At 41.3% G+C, this 13,856-nt stretch overlaps 1 protein-coding gene and 1 non-coding gene across 5 annotated transcripts in view; one reads left to right on the top strand and one right to left on the bottom strand.

Moving 5' to 3' along the window:
* The window catches only part of grin3bb (glutamate receptor, ionotropic, N-methyl-D-aspartate 3Bb), a 77,214-nt gene that overhangs the window by 59,454 nt on the left and 3,904 nt on the right, over nucleotides 1-13,856 (bottom strand). Inside the window, exons 1-2 of one of the 4 annotated variants that reach the window (XM_042416740.1) lie at nucleotides 3,509-3,610; nucleotides 1,199-1,252 (exon numbers count right to left, since the gene is read on the bottom strand). The exons of 2 other annotated variants lie outside the window; for them this stretch is intronic. The gene's annotated coding sequence lies outside the window, so the exon portion shown is untranslated. Of the gene's footprint in view, nucleotides 1-1,198; nucleotides 1,253-3,508; nucleotides 3,611-7,527; nucleotides 7,708-13,856 lie in introns of those variants that run through there. One more of the 4 variants, XM_042416741.1, reaches the window with a different exon arrangement.
* On the top strand, nucleotides 5,937-6,068 carry LOC121901194. Its single transcript, XR_006097208.1, has one exon. It is a non-coding gene; the product is annotated as a small nucleolar RNA SNORA16B/SNORA16A family (small nucleolar RNA).

Here is a 13,856-nt window from a genome sequence, read left to right as displayed (position 1 = left end):
TCACAGAAGAACTACGACTCCCAGAAGGCATTGCAGTCAGGAACATTACAGGTGAGTAAATGTTTAATTTGGAGCTAATTACATAGAAAAAATAGAGTTTCATTTCTTAATTATTTCTTTTCTCTTTCTTTCTTTTGTCAGTTTTTTAATCTTCTGAATTAGTCTTCAGAAAAAAACAACAATTAAGAGAATAAAGTCTCCCGACAAGTGAATGAGAAGTGAACAAACATTTACTTTCCCTGTTTAAAACAAATTACAGGAAACATCAAAATACATAATAAACCTGTAGATTAAGCTTTAATATCCAATCAGAGAGCTTCAGACTCTGTTGCCGGGGAGATAATATCAAGGTGAAGATGGAGGTCAAACCCATCTCATTGGAATAACGTTCATATACAACTAAACTGTTCATATACAACTGAACTGTTCATGTACAACTAAACTGTTCATGTACAACTAAACTGTTCATATACAACTGAACTGTTCATATACAACTGAACTGTTCATATACAACTAAACTGTTCATATACAACTAAACTGTTCATATACAACTAAACTGTTCATATACAACTGAACTGTTCATGTACAACTGAACTGTTCATATACAACTGAACCAGCAGATGTTGAGCTTCAGATCAGATGCTTTGATTCAGCAGCGTTACATTTCTAAAAGAAATGTATTTGTTGTTGAAATTTGGTCGTATATGAAGGTAATTTTTCAGAGACAGAGTTATGGAGGTTGATCAGTGGATGCAACCCGCTGAGGCTCATGGGTAATGTCACTAATATGAACATTTCCCAAAACATGAATCATTTATAATGTTCACAACTATGGAAAATACATTATAATATTATATTCTTATATAACCAGTCACACCTCGAAAACATCATCAACACACAAGAACAAAGCAAACACATCAGATCGACACCAAAGAGAATAATCTCACACGCAGAGATGAAGGCTGCTGATGACTGCAGATGCTCATCATCATCATCATCATCAGATTCAGACTTATTCTTCAGTGTCAGACAGGTGATTGTTGTCTGTTGCCATGGTAATAGCCTAGACAGGAAGTGCTAGCAGCCAGCAGGATGTAAACAAAGTGATAGTTTGCAGTTTTACACTCAGACATTCGTTAACTTGCATCAGTTGTTGTTCAGATGAAGCTGTCTGATGTTTCACAGGTGATATTTTTACCTGATGATCGTCATGAAGCTGCAGCTGAAGTCAGAGATCGTCTCCACGGTGAATCTAACGGGCAGACGGAGCTTTTTAAATTCACATTTCAAACTAAATTAACTCATTTTAATCTGGACCTTCTTCCTTCTTCTATCAATAGATCTCTAATTTTTCATCACAGCCTTCAGACCAACTTTAGATTCATCTGGACTTCTTCTCATTATAAAAATGAAACATCACAACTTAATATCTTATTATTTGTTTACATGATGGTGAATCTGCTTCACAGAGTTACTTCTGGTTTACATGCAGACAGTAGCTGGAAAAATGTCAACAAATTTAGTGGTGGAAACTCAGTAAGTACGTTAATTTAAGTATTATACTTAAAGGGGCACTATGTAAGATTTGGGCAGAACGTTAGTTTAAAATGTTCAAAAATGAATTAAAATTATCAAAAGAATGTGAAGAAATCTCAGTTTTGACATCATGTCACAGATGTCTGTGTATTGTGTTGCAGAGATATCTACTGAAGCTAACATGCTAACCAGCTAGCTAATCTTGTCTCTTAATACCAGTTTGTACTATGGGGGCGATAGTGAGTCACTTTAGTTTCCAGTCTGCCTTCAGTCCAACATGAGAGGAAGAAGAAGCAGAGCTGTTCTGAGCCACCGCGGCAGCAGTGGTTTGAACCAGGCTGAAAGCTGCTGGAAGTTTCGCTGTAGGACTTTTAATATGTCAGTTTATTAAGTTTTCATATTTATTTGAGGCAAGAAAGTAACCATTTAGATGACCAGTATGTGGTCAGTTTATCCAAATAGCGCCTGTTTGGAAATTTGCGCTGATGTTATCAGCTGACAACACAACATTTTGATATCCTGATGACACCACAGCCTTTTCCCTCTAAACTTCTCACATGCTTTCATTTCAAGAAATGTTCAAATGATCCAATATTTCAGCAAAAATCAAAGATTAGAGAAAAAGTCCAAAAACTGAAAACAGATTTGTGTATCAGAACTTTGTTTTTTCTTCTTTCCTCTCCCATTAATCATCTCACCACCCCTCAGATTTATCTGCTGACCCTTTGGAGGTGCCCGACAAAACACATGTATGATGTCTGTATGTTCCGGTTTCACAGTTATGATGTTCAGAGTATTGAGGAAGAAGTTTGACGTAGATCATGACGGAGCTTGTTTTTCTGGAGGCTTTTATTTTTACGGTGTCTCGGTGCAGGATGCATTCAGAGGTTTATATTCTGAAAGACTGTCAGATACTGAAATGCTGATATCAATGAGAAATGATCTCCAGCTGAGCCCTCCCATCATGCATTGCTCCACATAACCTTCAGTGTGTCGGCTGTGATGGACGAAGTGTCAGAGAGGACGTCAGTCTGCAGATTTTATTTACTAACTCCGTGAATCTGCTGTCTCAGCCCTGCAGTGAAGACATGACCAGTAACAGCAGGCATGTTTGAGTTCATCACGGATGAAGGTCAAGTGTGTCTTAAACCAACAGTCAGGAGCCCAAATGAATAATTAAAGCTGTGTTTCTTGCTGTAATCATTCCTCCTGTTCATACTCACCATTAGAAGATCCCTTCATAATGACCTTACAATGGAAGTGATGGGGGACAAAATCCACAGTCCTCCTTCTGAAGCTAATTTGAAGCTTCAGCGTCCAAATGAGTCAAATCAAGTAGATATCTTTCAACTAGGGATGTCAACGGTTAAACGTGTCGGTCTACAGGTTAATTTGCAAACACACTCCAGTAACGGCAAGACAATTACATGTTCGCAACATCAGATCTTCTTTTTGAATGGGGAAAGTACAGAGTAAAACCAACTTATACACGACTTCTAATGTTGCATTATGGGTCGTTTGTAGCATTAATGTTGCTAGGCTAGCAAGTGTCTTTAAGTCTGTTTATAGTGAGTGTGTTACAGTCAGTTAGTCCAGTTTAACCTGCAGGGATTCTGAAGGCTCATGTAACGTGTTTTTCTGCCACGGAGGAAATAATTCATGATGAGTCCAAAGTGTCTTCCGACGTCTCTACTGCAGAAACGGAATATGTCAAGCTGCCAAATACCACTGTGGCAGATGATAAGGAGCTCAAAAAGACAAACAGGCAGTCTTAAAAATGCTAACTGCTGAAGTAAATAATTATTTACCGCTTCCAAGAGCCTGTTAGGAGAGTGTGTGAGTATGTGACTATACTATGATGTAAGTTATATTCAAAAAGTAACATTATTTTTCCAAAAACAGCTGCTGGAAAAGGGAGTGTCGTCTTATAATCAGGGTTGCCTTATATTCGTATTATTATTTATATTCTTACCTCGAGCCCAGGTACGTTATGCCATCAAGAGCTACTGCGACTAAACACATTGAAAACACTTTGAAGAGAAGAAGGATGAGCTAAAAGTCAAGCTAACGTTAGCTCTGACCACCGACTGCTGGACAGCTCTCACAAACGAAAGCTACGTCACAACTTTTCTTAAAAATTGACCAGTCAGTTATCAGTTAATGGGTGTCAGTCTGTCGAAAGCAAAGTTCTGTCGAAAACTGACATCCCATCTTTTTAGTGCCAAAGTTCCTCTTTTTGTTACTATACTTCCACCACAGCTCAACAGGGAAACACTGACAACTTCTGAAATTATTCTAATGAAACTTTTGGTTAAAACTGCTCACAGACATTAATGAGTGTCGAGTGGTTCAAATAGACTCTGCTTCATTTTATAGACCACATTTCTGTTATTTATTTGTTCTGATGTTGGATGGTAAAAGTGGTCAAAATTATTTGTTTTTTTTCTATCTTGCTAACGAGCTGACGTCGGCTCATCGCGCCCATAAACAGCTGTGAAATCCTGCTACTATAGTTTGTTTACGTAGCCTCTGGAGCCGGAGGAAGCTTCCTGAAGCTGACCAATCAGAACAGAGCGGGCTCATCAGGAGGCGGGGCCTTAAAGAGACAGGAGCTAAAACAGCCTGTTTCAGACAGAGGCTGAACTGAGGGGCTGCATAAAGGACCAGTAGAAGATAAATAAGGAGTTTTTAACTGGAAATCATGCAAAGATATTCCAGTAGATCATCTTAAACCAGTGTTTGTTTGTATCAACAACATCGTCTCATTTCGCTGCTGCTTCTCATCTAACACAACTTACATGTTTCTGTCACAAAGAAACATAACCCTATTATTATTTTACCTGAGCAGCGTCACAGCAGAGCAGCAGCTTATTGTTATTGTCTTGGACATTATTAACATACTTTTTTTTAAGCAATCAATACTACTGATTATGATATTTTACTTTCTACAGTAGTTTCTAAATCTGGTGCTCTGCAGGTGAGTAAAGGTGTCCCACAAGGTTCTACACTGGGTCCACTTTTATTCTCTACACACAGAAAATAATATGACCTGTGGTTCTTCACATTGTAATGTACATTTTTATGCGGATGACACACTTTTATATGTCAGCAGCTCTTCTCTGAACGTGGCCACTGCAAACCTACAGTCTGATTTTGTCTTTTCTTATTCTCTCTCTTATCAAACAGACTTCTGTCCATAACCAAACACTTCAGGGTCCAAAAACTGAAAGTACTGATGTTTTAAATATTCAGGAACTGTCTAGAACACAAACTTATGATTCAACACCTCAGCAGAAAAGATCAAAACTAGATTTCTGTCTAGAAATCAACTGTGTTTTTCTTTGCTGGGCAGAAGACAGAAGCTCACTCTAACTTTAAATAAAGTGATGTTTAGTTGTTTATATGATGACAATGATATTCTATATATTCACTTCATCGCAGCAGATAAATTCCTCTCTCAACTCTGTGTCTTATATGAGAAGCTGCAGTAGTTCTGCCTGCACTGCATCTTATTCATCTATCAAACATGTCAGGTAACACAGTATAACATCAGGACATTGTAATTTAAGTGGCACCACATGCACCTGTTTAAAGGGTTTACTAATGTGTGTGGCCCAGAGATTCCCACCCACCTGTGCAGTGTCATGTGTTTCCTGGCAGCTCATTGGTCCCTGCAGAGCTCTGAGCTGCAGTATGTTTTTAGTTTGATGTCAGTCAGGTGTGAGTTTTAATCTGAGAGGTTAAATAAAACCAGTGAGACCTGCTGAGGTCAAACAAAAAGAGACAAGTGAGGCATGATTGGAAACTAATCTGCTGCTCGTCCTCGCAGGGATTAAAAGATTCATTTATTTCACCATCAGTCTGACTTTAACGCTGAAAATAGCAACTCAACTTCTAAAATAACACAAACAAATACTCATCAAAACAGAGAAGACAGGCGCAGGTTACCTGAGAAACATCACCTGAGACTCAGTAAACCACATCAGTCAGTCTGCTGCTGTTATAAACCTGCTGCTGATCGTTTGTCCGGCCAGAAATATTTCCAGTTACTGAACACGTTTCCAGCTGCAGTTTGATCTGAATCTGTTTGTTCGTCTCCAAAACCAACAGCAGCTCAGATCAATAACTCTGATCTGATGTCAACTCATCTGTCTCTCTGGATATGCCAGTGTGTCGCCACGGCGACGGCAGCTGTCAGCTGAAGACGGCTGACATTTAAAGTCAGGCATCAACCAGCAACCAGCCACCAAACTTCACAGGTTTTTATCAGCTTCTTTAACTGTGAATGTCAGGAAGACTTCACGCTGAACTTCAGTCAGATGTTTTATGATTAAGAAGATGATGTTTGCAGTGACACAGAAAACAACAACCAACCGCAAACCAAACTTCATTCATATTTTCAAAGGTTTTACCAGCTGCTGTTTTAATGAAACAACAGACGAACAAAAACAAGCCCGAATAAAAAGCTGTTGTTGACTGACTCTGACCTGATCAGAGGAATCTGTTCTGTAACATCAAACAGCAGTTAGTTTCCCTCTCTGAGGCTCTGGCAGATGTTGGAGCTCCTTCAGAGATTTTCAAAAATCAACAACAACAACAACAACAACAACAAACAGCAGGAGGACGAGTGGAGTCAGAAACCCTGAAACAGATCAGCTGACGTCTGCTGCTGCAGGATGGAAATAAAACATATCTGTCTGTCTCATGGAAACACTGATTATGATGCTGAATTACACAAAAACATCTTAACGCCCATCCTGTCTGAAGGTTGAGTCACACTCATGTTGTAAATGAAAACTTAAAGCTATAATATGTAATTATTCCACATTAAAATGTCTAAAAACAACTAGACCTATGTTATATATGTTGTTGAGTTGTGTACTTACATTATCCCAAATGTTTCCAACAATGTTCAAACCCAGAGAAATCTGTAATTTAATCAAAGTAACGGACCGTTTCATTTGGTCGCCTGTCGATGACGTCATACCTCCTCTACCAAAGAGTAAACACGCACCAGATGCATACGGCGGCGCTGTGTTTGTCCGCTACAATGGCGTCTACCAAAGAGTAACTTACACACATACAAGATAATACATCGGCGTTGTGGTTGTTCCACACAAACTGTTATAAATGGACTTTTATTCAGTTTTAAGTCACATTTTCATGATAAATTTAGGTGGTTTTTAACTTTATCTTTTAGCCGGAAGAAGGATTTTAATCATTGGACGTCTGGATCTTAAGTTATCAGAGAAATAAACTGGACAAACGTTAGCAGCAGCTCGGCTAACAGCCCCTCCAGGAAGTCCGGTGGTCACCAAACATCGTCAGAAAAATATTGATTTTTTAGGTGAAACAGCTTTATTCAGTGTTTTTACCTGTAATCTCCAGGTCTGTTTGTTCTGGAGAGGAGGAGACCTCTGCAGGTAAAAACATCCTGAACGATGAACACTGGAGTAATCCTATCCCAGTGAAGCTGCTTACTTAACAACGAAGACAACAACTCCCATGATCCCTTGCTACTTCACACCGTCATCACACTCCGTCTGTTGTTATTGTTTTGTTTGAGACGCCTAGCGGCTGAAATTACATATTGTGCGTTTAAAGAGAAATTCTGGTATTTTTCAACCATCACTTTGGGTCAAAGTAACTAATTCAGTTTCTGAAAGTGGTCCAGTGATGTAATCCTTGGTGCCGTCCATGTACGTCCACTAAAAGTTCTAGTTTTTGCCACTGACAGGATCAGATTGTTGTTATAAGTGTCTGACAACAAAAGTAAACACAGGAACTAGCCGCCTGTAGCAGCATTATGGCTAACTGCATTAGCATCTATATCCGGGGCAGAATGCTTTGTTTACATCTGAAGCTCAGCGTCGGTTCCTGCTAGAGAAGTAACGTTAGTAATGTAGTAGATGAAATAAAATGGTTTCCAGATGACAAGGATAAAATGAGCAGATCCACACTGTGCAGTTTTAATGGATGATAGAGACTTACACCTCGTGGTTATGCCTCTCTCATCTGTGGACACTTATAGATTCTCCGAGTTTGGCAGCAACAGGTCCGAAAAGGTTTTCCTCTTCGGTGTTCAGGAGAGCAGTGACGGCAGGAACGCCGGCAGTTTACTGACGGTCCTGTTGCCTTTCTGTCTTCATTCTTTGTTTTTCTTCTTTCAGTTGTTAAATCTTCTCTCTGTGTACTCTGCCTCAAATAAATATAGATGGCAAGTTAAGGTGAAATGACTCATGATCGTCTCATATTAGTCCACAGGATAAGTTAGTTTCCTTACAGTCTAACAGGTGTGAAAGTCAGCCTCATACGTGTAAAAACACAGCGTGCGCGGATGAATATGTGGGTGGTTCGGTTAACCAACAAGCTGCCCCGGATATAGATGCTAATGCAGTTAGCCATAATGCTGCTACAGGCGGCTAGTTCCTGTGTTTACTTACGCTGTCAGATACTTATAACAACAATCTGATCCTGTCAGTGGCAAAAACTAGAACTTTTAGTGGACGTACTTTGACCGGCGCAGTTGCCCCGGAGGATTACATTACAGCCTGTTTCGTGGCTGCTGGCTGACATCATCGCCCTCAATACTGGACCAACTCCAAAAGTTCACTTTGACCCAAAATGATGAGAAAATAGGATTCAGGTTGAAAAATACTGGAATTTCCTTCTAACAGCAAACACAAGCAAAGCAACACAGACAGCAGCAGTTCAGAAACGAACTTCATCTGTCTGTGTTTAATAAAACCGTCACACATCACTGTTTAAAGATGATGGTTTGGGTTCAAATTTGTTAAGGTTAGAGGAACATGTGGTGGGTTAAAGTTACTACTTCCTTAAAGTTACGCCATCTTTGTTGTCATGGCGACAGTAATAACCACGGGTTAGGGGATGATCGTGGCAGAATAAGCTGTTTGGCGTTGGCAGAGAAGATTTGGCATATTTTTCATGGGCGCAACCCACATACTCTGCTGCTCATCCTGCAAATACATGTTCCTTACAAATGTGGCTCCATTTAAAAGGGAAATAAACAGACTTTCCAACCGGATGAGATTTATTGCCAAGAAGCATCGTTACAACAAAGAAATAATCTACCAAACACACATTTCTTTACTTTTTGTTTATAACACCATCAGCTGTCTGTCAACATCAAAGACATTTAACCTGCACTGTGTTCATATCAAACGTACCTGCAGCTCTCTGGAAGCTCTACTTCCTGTCCATTAACACAGAGGTGGAACTCACTGTTTTAAACTTTTATGCTTTATTTTAGATCTGTTATTACTGCATCATGTCTTCATCATGTCTTCATCATGTCTTCATCATGTTCACAGTTATTATCTGACTGTTGAAGTTGTTTCAGTGCAGAAACTCTTTCGCTCTGAAACTTCTCCACCTGTCAGCCTCCACCTGCTGATCTCTGATAGGCTCCCCGTCTGATGACTCATCACCTGTGAGTTTAATCTGCTGCAGCTGAACTGGGCCAGCGCGAACACACACACACACACACACACACACACACACACACACACACACACACACACACACCTCCCTCCATCCTTCTCTGTTTCTTTGTGTCTGTGCGGCGCTCAGCAGCGGCTCTTCTGCTGCCGACAGCAGAGTCCGGATCGACTGTGACTCTGCTGCTTCATCATGTGACTGACTGATAATCCTCTGATCTGTGCAACCTGCAGCCGCTGACACCGTCTCCTCTGCTGCTACACTTCACACATCTATTTCAAAACATTATTGATAATGAAACATGTTTAAAATGATCAATGAGAATATTGATACCAGATATTAACAGTCTGCCTCCTTCTTTCACCTGCTACATCAACACACACACACACACACACCTGGTGTTGTATTTAGTGTCGATAACCAGCAGAAATGTAGATTTTGTTTGGTTGTTAAAGAAATTGTCACATATTAAAGGTGAGTCAGATTTTCAACATAATAAGAAAATGTTGTCATTTACCATATTTGGTAAATTACAAAAATGTTGATACTGAATGTAGGAGTGAAATGTTCAGACGCAACGTTTTTCCCACCAAAATATCTGCTGTTGCAGTAAAACATCAGCTGATAGAAACTGCAGCAGCATGAAAGTGTTTGTGGTCGTGTTCAGACTCTCGGTTCAGGTCAGAGAAGGATCCTGATCTCAACATGTTTATGAACATTTAAGCCACAGCAGCATCTTTCACCAACCTGAACACACACACAGGACTCAGGATGTGAACCTGGTCTCTGCTGTCAGAGTCCTGCATCCACCCCGACCTCCTCCCTCCCACCGCAGAGACACATAGAAACGTAACTTCATTACTGTGAACATCATCGAGGCAGAGATAACGTTTGATGACACAACGTTTAGTCGTATATGGACGTACTGTCTTGGAGACGGCTGGTGAACTGAGATATGAGGACAGAGACTCCAGAGAACCGATCGTACCAGCCGGGACATTTTTCAGCACAAACAACAAGAACTTCTATTTTATTTTCATTTAGCTGAAGAAAAGTTTTCACCGTCCAGGGTTTAACATCATCCAGACGACTTAAAAGACTGAAGATTATCAGTTAAAGCAGATATAATGAAAATAAAAGAGGACCTATGACGGAGCCTTGAGGAACACCACAGCAGACATCGACCATTAACTGATACAGATCTTTGTTGTAGGCAGTGGTGGAAAGTAACTAAGTACAGTCCTTCAGTAAATGTTCAATCCATCATGTGATCTGAAAGACGCAGCAGACGCCTGGTTTTACTCGCTCAGACAGAGTTTCTGTGTTTTCTCTCGCTGATTATATTCATATGCAAACACACAGATGTTTATAACAGACAGATCAGATATTTGGGAGGAAAAACAACATTTTACTGATTTTATGTGCAGATACATTTTCTCATTATGTGAAAACAGGCGGCGTTACAACTTCTCTCTCAGCTGTTTTCATTCTTTACACAAATATTTCTAATACGACTAATATTAATATATGAGTCACATGATGAACATGATGAACATGATGAACATCTGTATTTACATCTCGTCTTTAAATGTTCAACAGAGAAACAATATACACAATATAATAATGATAATAATAGTTATATTTTAGACATAAGTCTAAAACAGTGTGTGAGTGTGTGTGAGTGTGTGTGTGTGTGTGTGTGTGTGTGTGAGTGTGAGTGTGAGTGTGTGTGTGTGTGTGTGTGTGTGTGTGTGTGAGTGTGAGTGTGTGTGTGTGTGTGTGTGAGTGTGTGTGAGTGTGAGTGAGTGTGAGCGTGTGTGTGTGTGTGTGTGTGTGTGTGTGTGTGTGTGTGTGTGTGTGTGTGTGAGTGTGTGTGTGTGTGTGTGTGTGTGAGTGTGTGTGAGTGTGTGTGTGTGTGAGTGTGTGTGAGTGTGAGTGAGTGTGTGTGTGTGTGTGTGTGTGTGTGTGAGTGTGTGTGTGTGTGAGTGTGTGTGAGTGTGAGTGAGTGTGAGTGTGTGTGTGTGTGTGTGTGTGTGTGTGTGTGTGTGTGTGTGTGTTAATGTCTTCATTAGACGGCAGGTTTTTTGTCAAGTAGCTGATTTACAGTTCAATACTTTAATTTGGTAAAGTAGCTTCTGATGTCACAGCAGACGCCTGAAACACCTCCTACTGATTCCTCCTCTCCTCCTCTACCTCCTCCTCTCCTCCTCTACCTCCTCCTCTCCTTCCCGACCTCCTCCTCTCCTTCTCTACCTCCTTCTCTCCTTCTCTACCTCCTCCTCTCCTTCTCTACCTCCTTCTCTCCTTCTCTACCTCCTCCTCTACCTCCTCCTCTCCTCCTCTACCTCCTCCTCTCCTTCTCTACCTCCTCCTCTCCTTCCCGACCTCCTCCTCTCCTTCTCTACCTCCTTCTCTCCTTCTCTACCTCCTCCTCTCCTTCTCCACCTCCTTCACCTCCTTCACCTCCTTCTCTAAGATAAGAAGGAAATGTGTCTTGGACAGACAGACTGACATCGACCAACAACCTGCACGCTGCTCATCTAAAACACACCTGCAGTCGTTATAATGATGTAGATAATATCATAATATGTGCAGTGAGAGTAAAGCAGCCTCATCAACACAGAGCCGTCATGAAGTGAACGTGTGAACATGTGAACGTGTGAACATGTGAACTGAAAGCAGTGTTTCAGGCTTCGTCTCTGGTTAGATGAGCAGGGCTTTGATGGACGGGGGGGACGGAGGCCGAGCCGCCGCCGGGGGACTCTGGAGCGCCCGCCTGAGGGAAGAAGCCGCTACTCGGGCTGGAGGACACGGGTGGGGTCTGAAATTAAAGACAGCCTGGAGCGTGTGATGCTGCCCGACTCCCATGATGCTCTCTGTGTTAGCCGCCGTACTGCAGCAGACCTCTTCTACCTGAACAGTCTGGTGTCCAGGTGTCGGTCCAGGTACCTGTAAGAGTCGACCTCCACTATGTTCTGGTCATGGATAACCACTGGTCAATGATCTCCAATGGATTTGGGGTCAAACACCATCTCCTCTGTTTTCCTAATGTTGAAGAAATGTTTGTTGCACCGCTGGACAAAGTTCTGAATCTCATGTTTGTTTACGGCTGTATCTGATGCGTCAAAACTTCACCATGTAATTGTTAGTGGTGCTGCTTGTGCATTAACGGGTGTACATGGTGAACAGGACCGGGGAACTAACACATGGCTGGGGGGGGCGCCGGTGCAGATGCTCAGGGGTCCAGACAGGGTTCCTGACCTGCTGGGTGCTGCTGGTCAGATGTGAGGCTGCAGGGTGTTAAAGTTTAGTCACTAAGTGCACTTTACTGTTGTCTGCACCATCAGTGGCTCTCTGCTGTTGTGAACTGGGAGGATCCAGCTGCTCACCATGAGCTTCTCCACACTTCATCACAGCAGAGGTTAGATGGGTCTAAAGTCATTATTCTCCTGTGGACGGTTCTTAGGGGCAGGTGTGATAATTGTGTTGGTTCAGTGTGAGAATTGAAGGACTTGTGGAAAACGAGGCACCAGGCAGGCGTCACTTCATCTCATATGTTCTTAACAGAGAAGCAGAGAGACCATCTGGACCTGCCGTCTGGTTGACAGGAATTATATTCTGAAGGACTTTGTTGATGGATTCAGGTTCAGTCTCTATAGCAGAACCATCTAACAGCCAATCACATTCAGCAGAGAAATCATAACTCAAACTGCTTATAAAAACATTCAGCTCATCTACAACATGTGTGTCAAACTGACGGCCCGCGGGCCGCGAGAGAAAAAGGTCTGATTGTAAAGAAAAAAAAAAAGTCAAAAGCAGGCATCGACCGAAAACTACATTTCCCACAATGCATGCCGATTATGTTACCCAGGAAGTGACGGTGTTCCGCCGCTAGACGGCGATGAATCCTCATCAATGCGATTTTCCCAACAAGTGGAATTGAGAAATATAAATAATGACCCCGAGATGTCCAGAAAGGGAAAAACTGATGCAGACGGAAGGAAGTTTCAAGAAAGACGTGAAGAAGAAAACACGTTTGTCTTCTGTGTTCTGAGGCGTCGGTGGTCACAGAGAACGATCCAACAAACACAGAGCGAAGGATGATAAAAATATTCTGCTTCTCTCAACTACGACTAAAAAGTTAACGTCATAACTTGTGTTTGATGGTTGATTGATGGAGTCATGTGGGTTTCATAACCTGAGCAAGGTTTTACATCTATATAAATATATATATATAATGTTTGTAACTTGAATAAGTAATACATTCAGAGTTATTTAACATTAAGGAGTAGTTACATTTATTTTACATTACATTTAGTTACATTGAAAAGTTACATCTGTCCCTTTGAAGGCAACGATGATGCTGATGTGGTGAGAATGAGTTTGACACCTCTGATCTACAATCTGCTGGTTGTTTTCATCGAGTCTCATAGTCTGGAGGTTTTTCCTCCATCGTCTCTCTGAAACTCCGGTTCAACTGATCGTTGGTCTGAAAGGCCTGCTTCTCTCTGTTCATACAGTCCTTCACCTCCTCACAGTAATCTGTGGTCATCTGTTCATGCATTGATAGATTTAATCAGAGGTTCGCTGCCTCGTATGTGGAGATCAGGTGATCAGTGTGATGGTCAGAGTTAGACAGACGGCTGTGTGTGCATGTTTTACACGACCTGATATCACGTTTAATATACTGTTCAAAACCTTGTAAAGGTCATGAAAGGTCAAAGGATTTGCTCATCATTTGAATGTGCAGAGTTGTGGAAGGATGATCATTTGTTCTGTTAATGTGAGCATGTCCTTGAGAGAAGGAATGAGTTTCAGGAGACCGACTCCTTTCTTTCTGTTCTGGCTTCGTCTCAGAT

Source organism: Thunnus maccoyii, chromosome 7, assembly GCF_910596095.1.
Source record: "Thunnus maccoyii chromosome 7, fThuMac1.1, whole genome shotgun sequence".
In the NCBI taxonomy this organism is placed as follows: Eukaryota; Metazoa; Chordata; class Actinopteri; order Scombriformes; family Scombridae; genus Thunnus; species Thunnus maccoyii.
The sequence above is the reverse complement of the archived record's forward strand: the minus strand, read 5'-3'. Positions and strand labels throughout refer to the sequence as shown.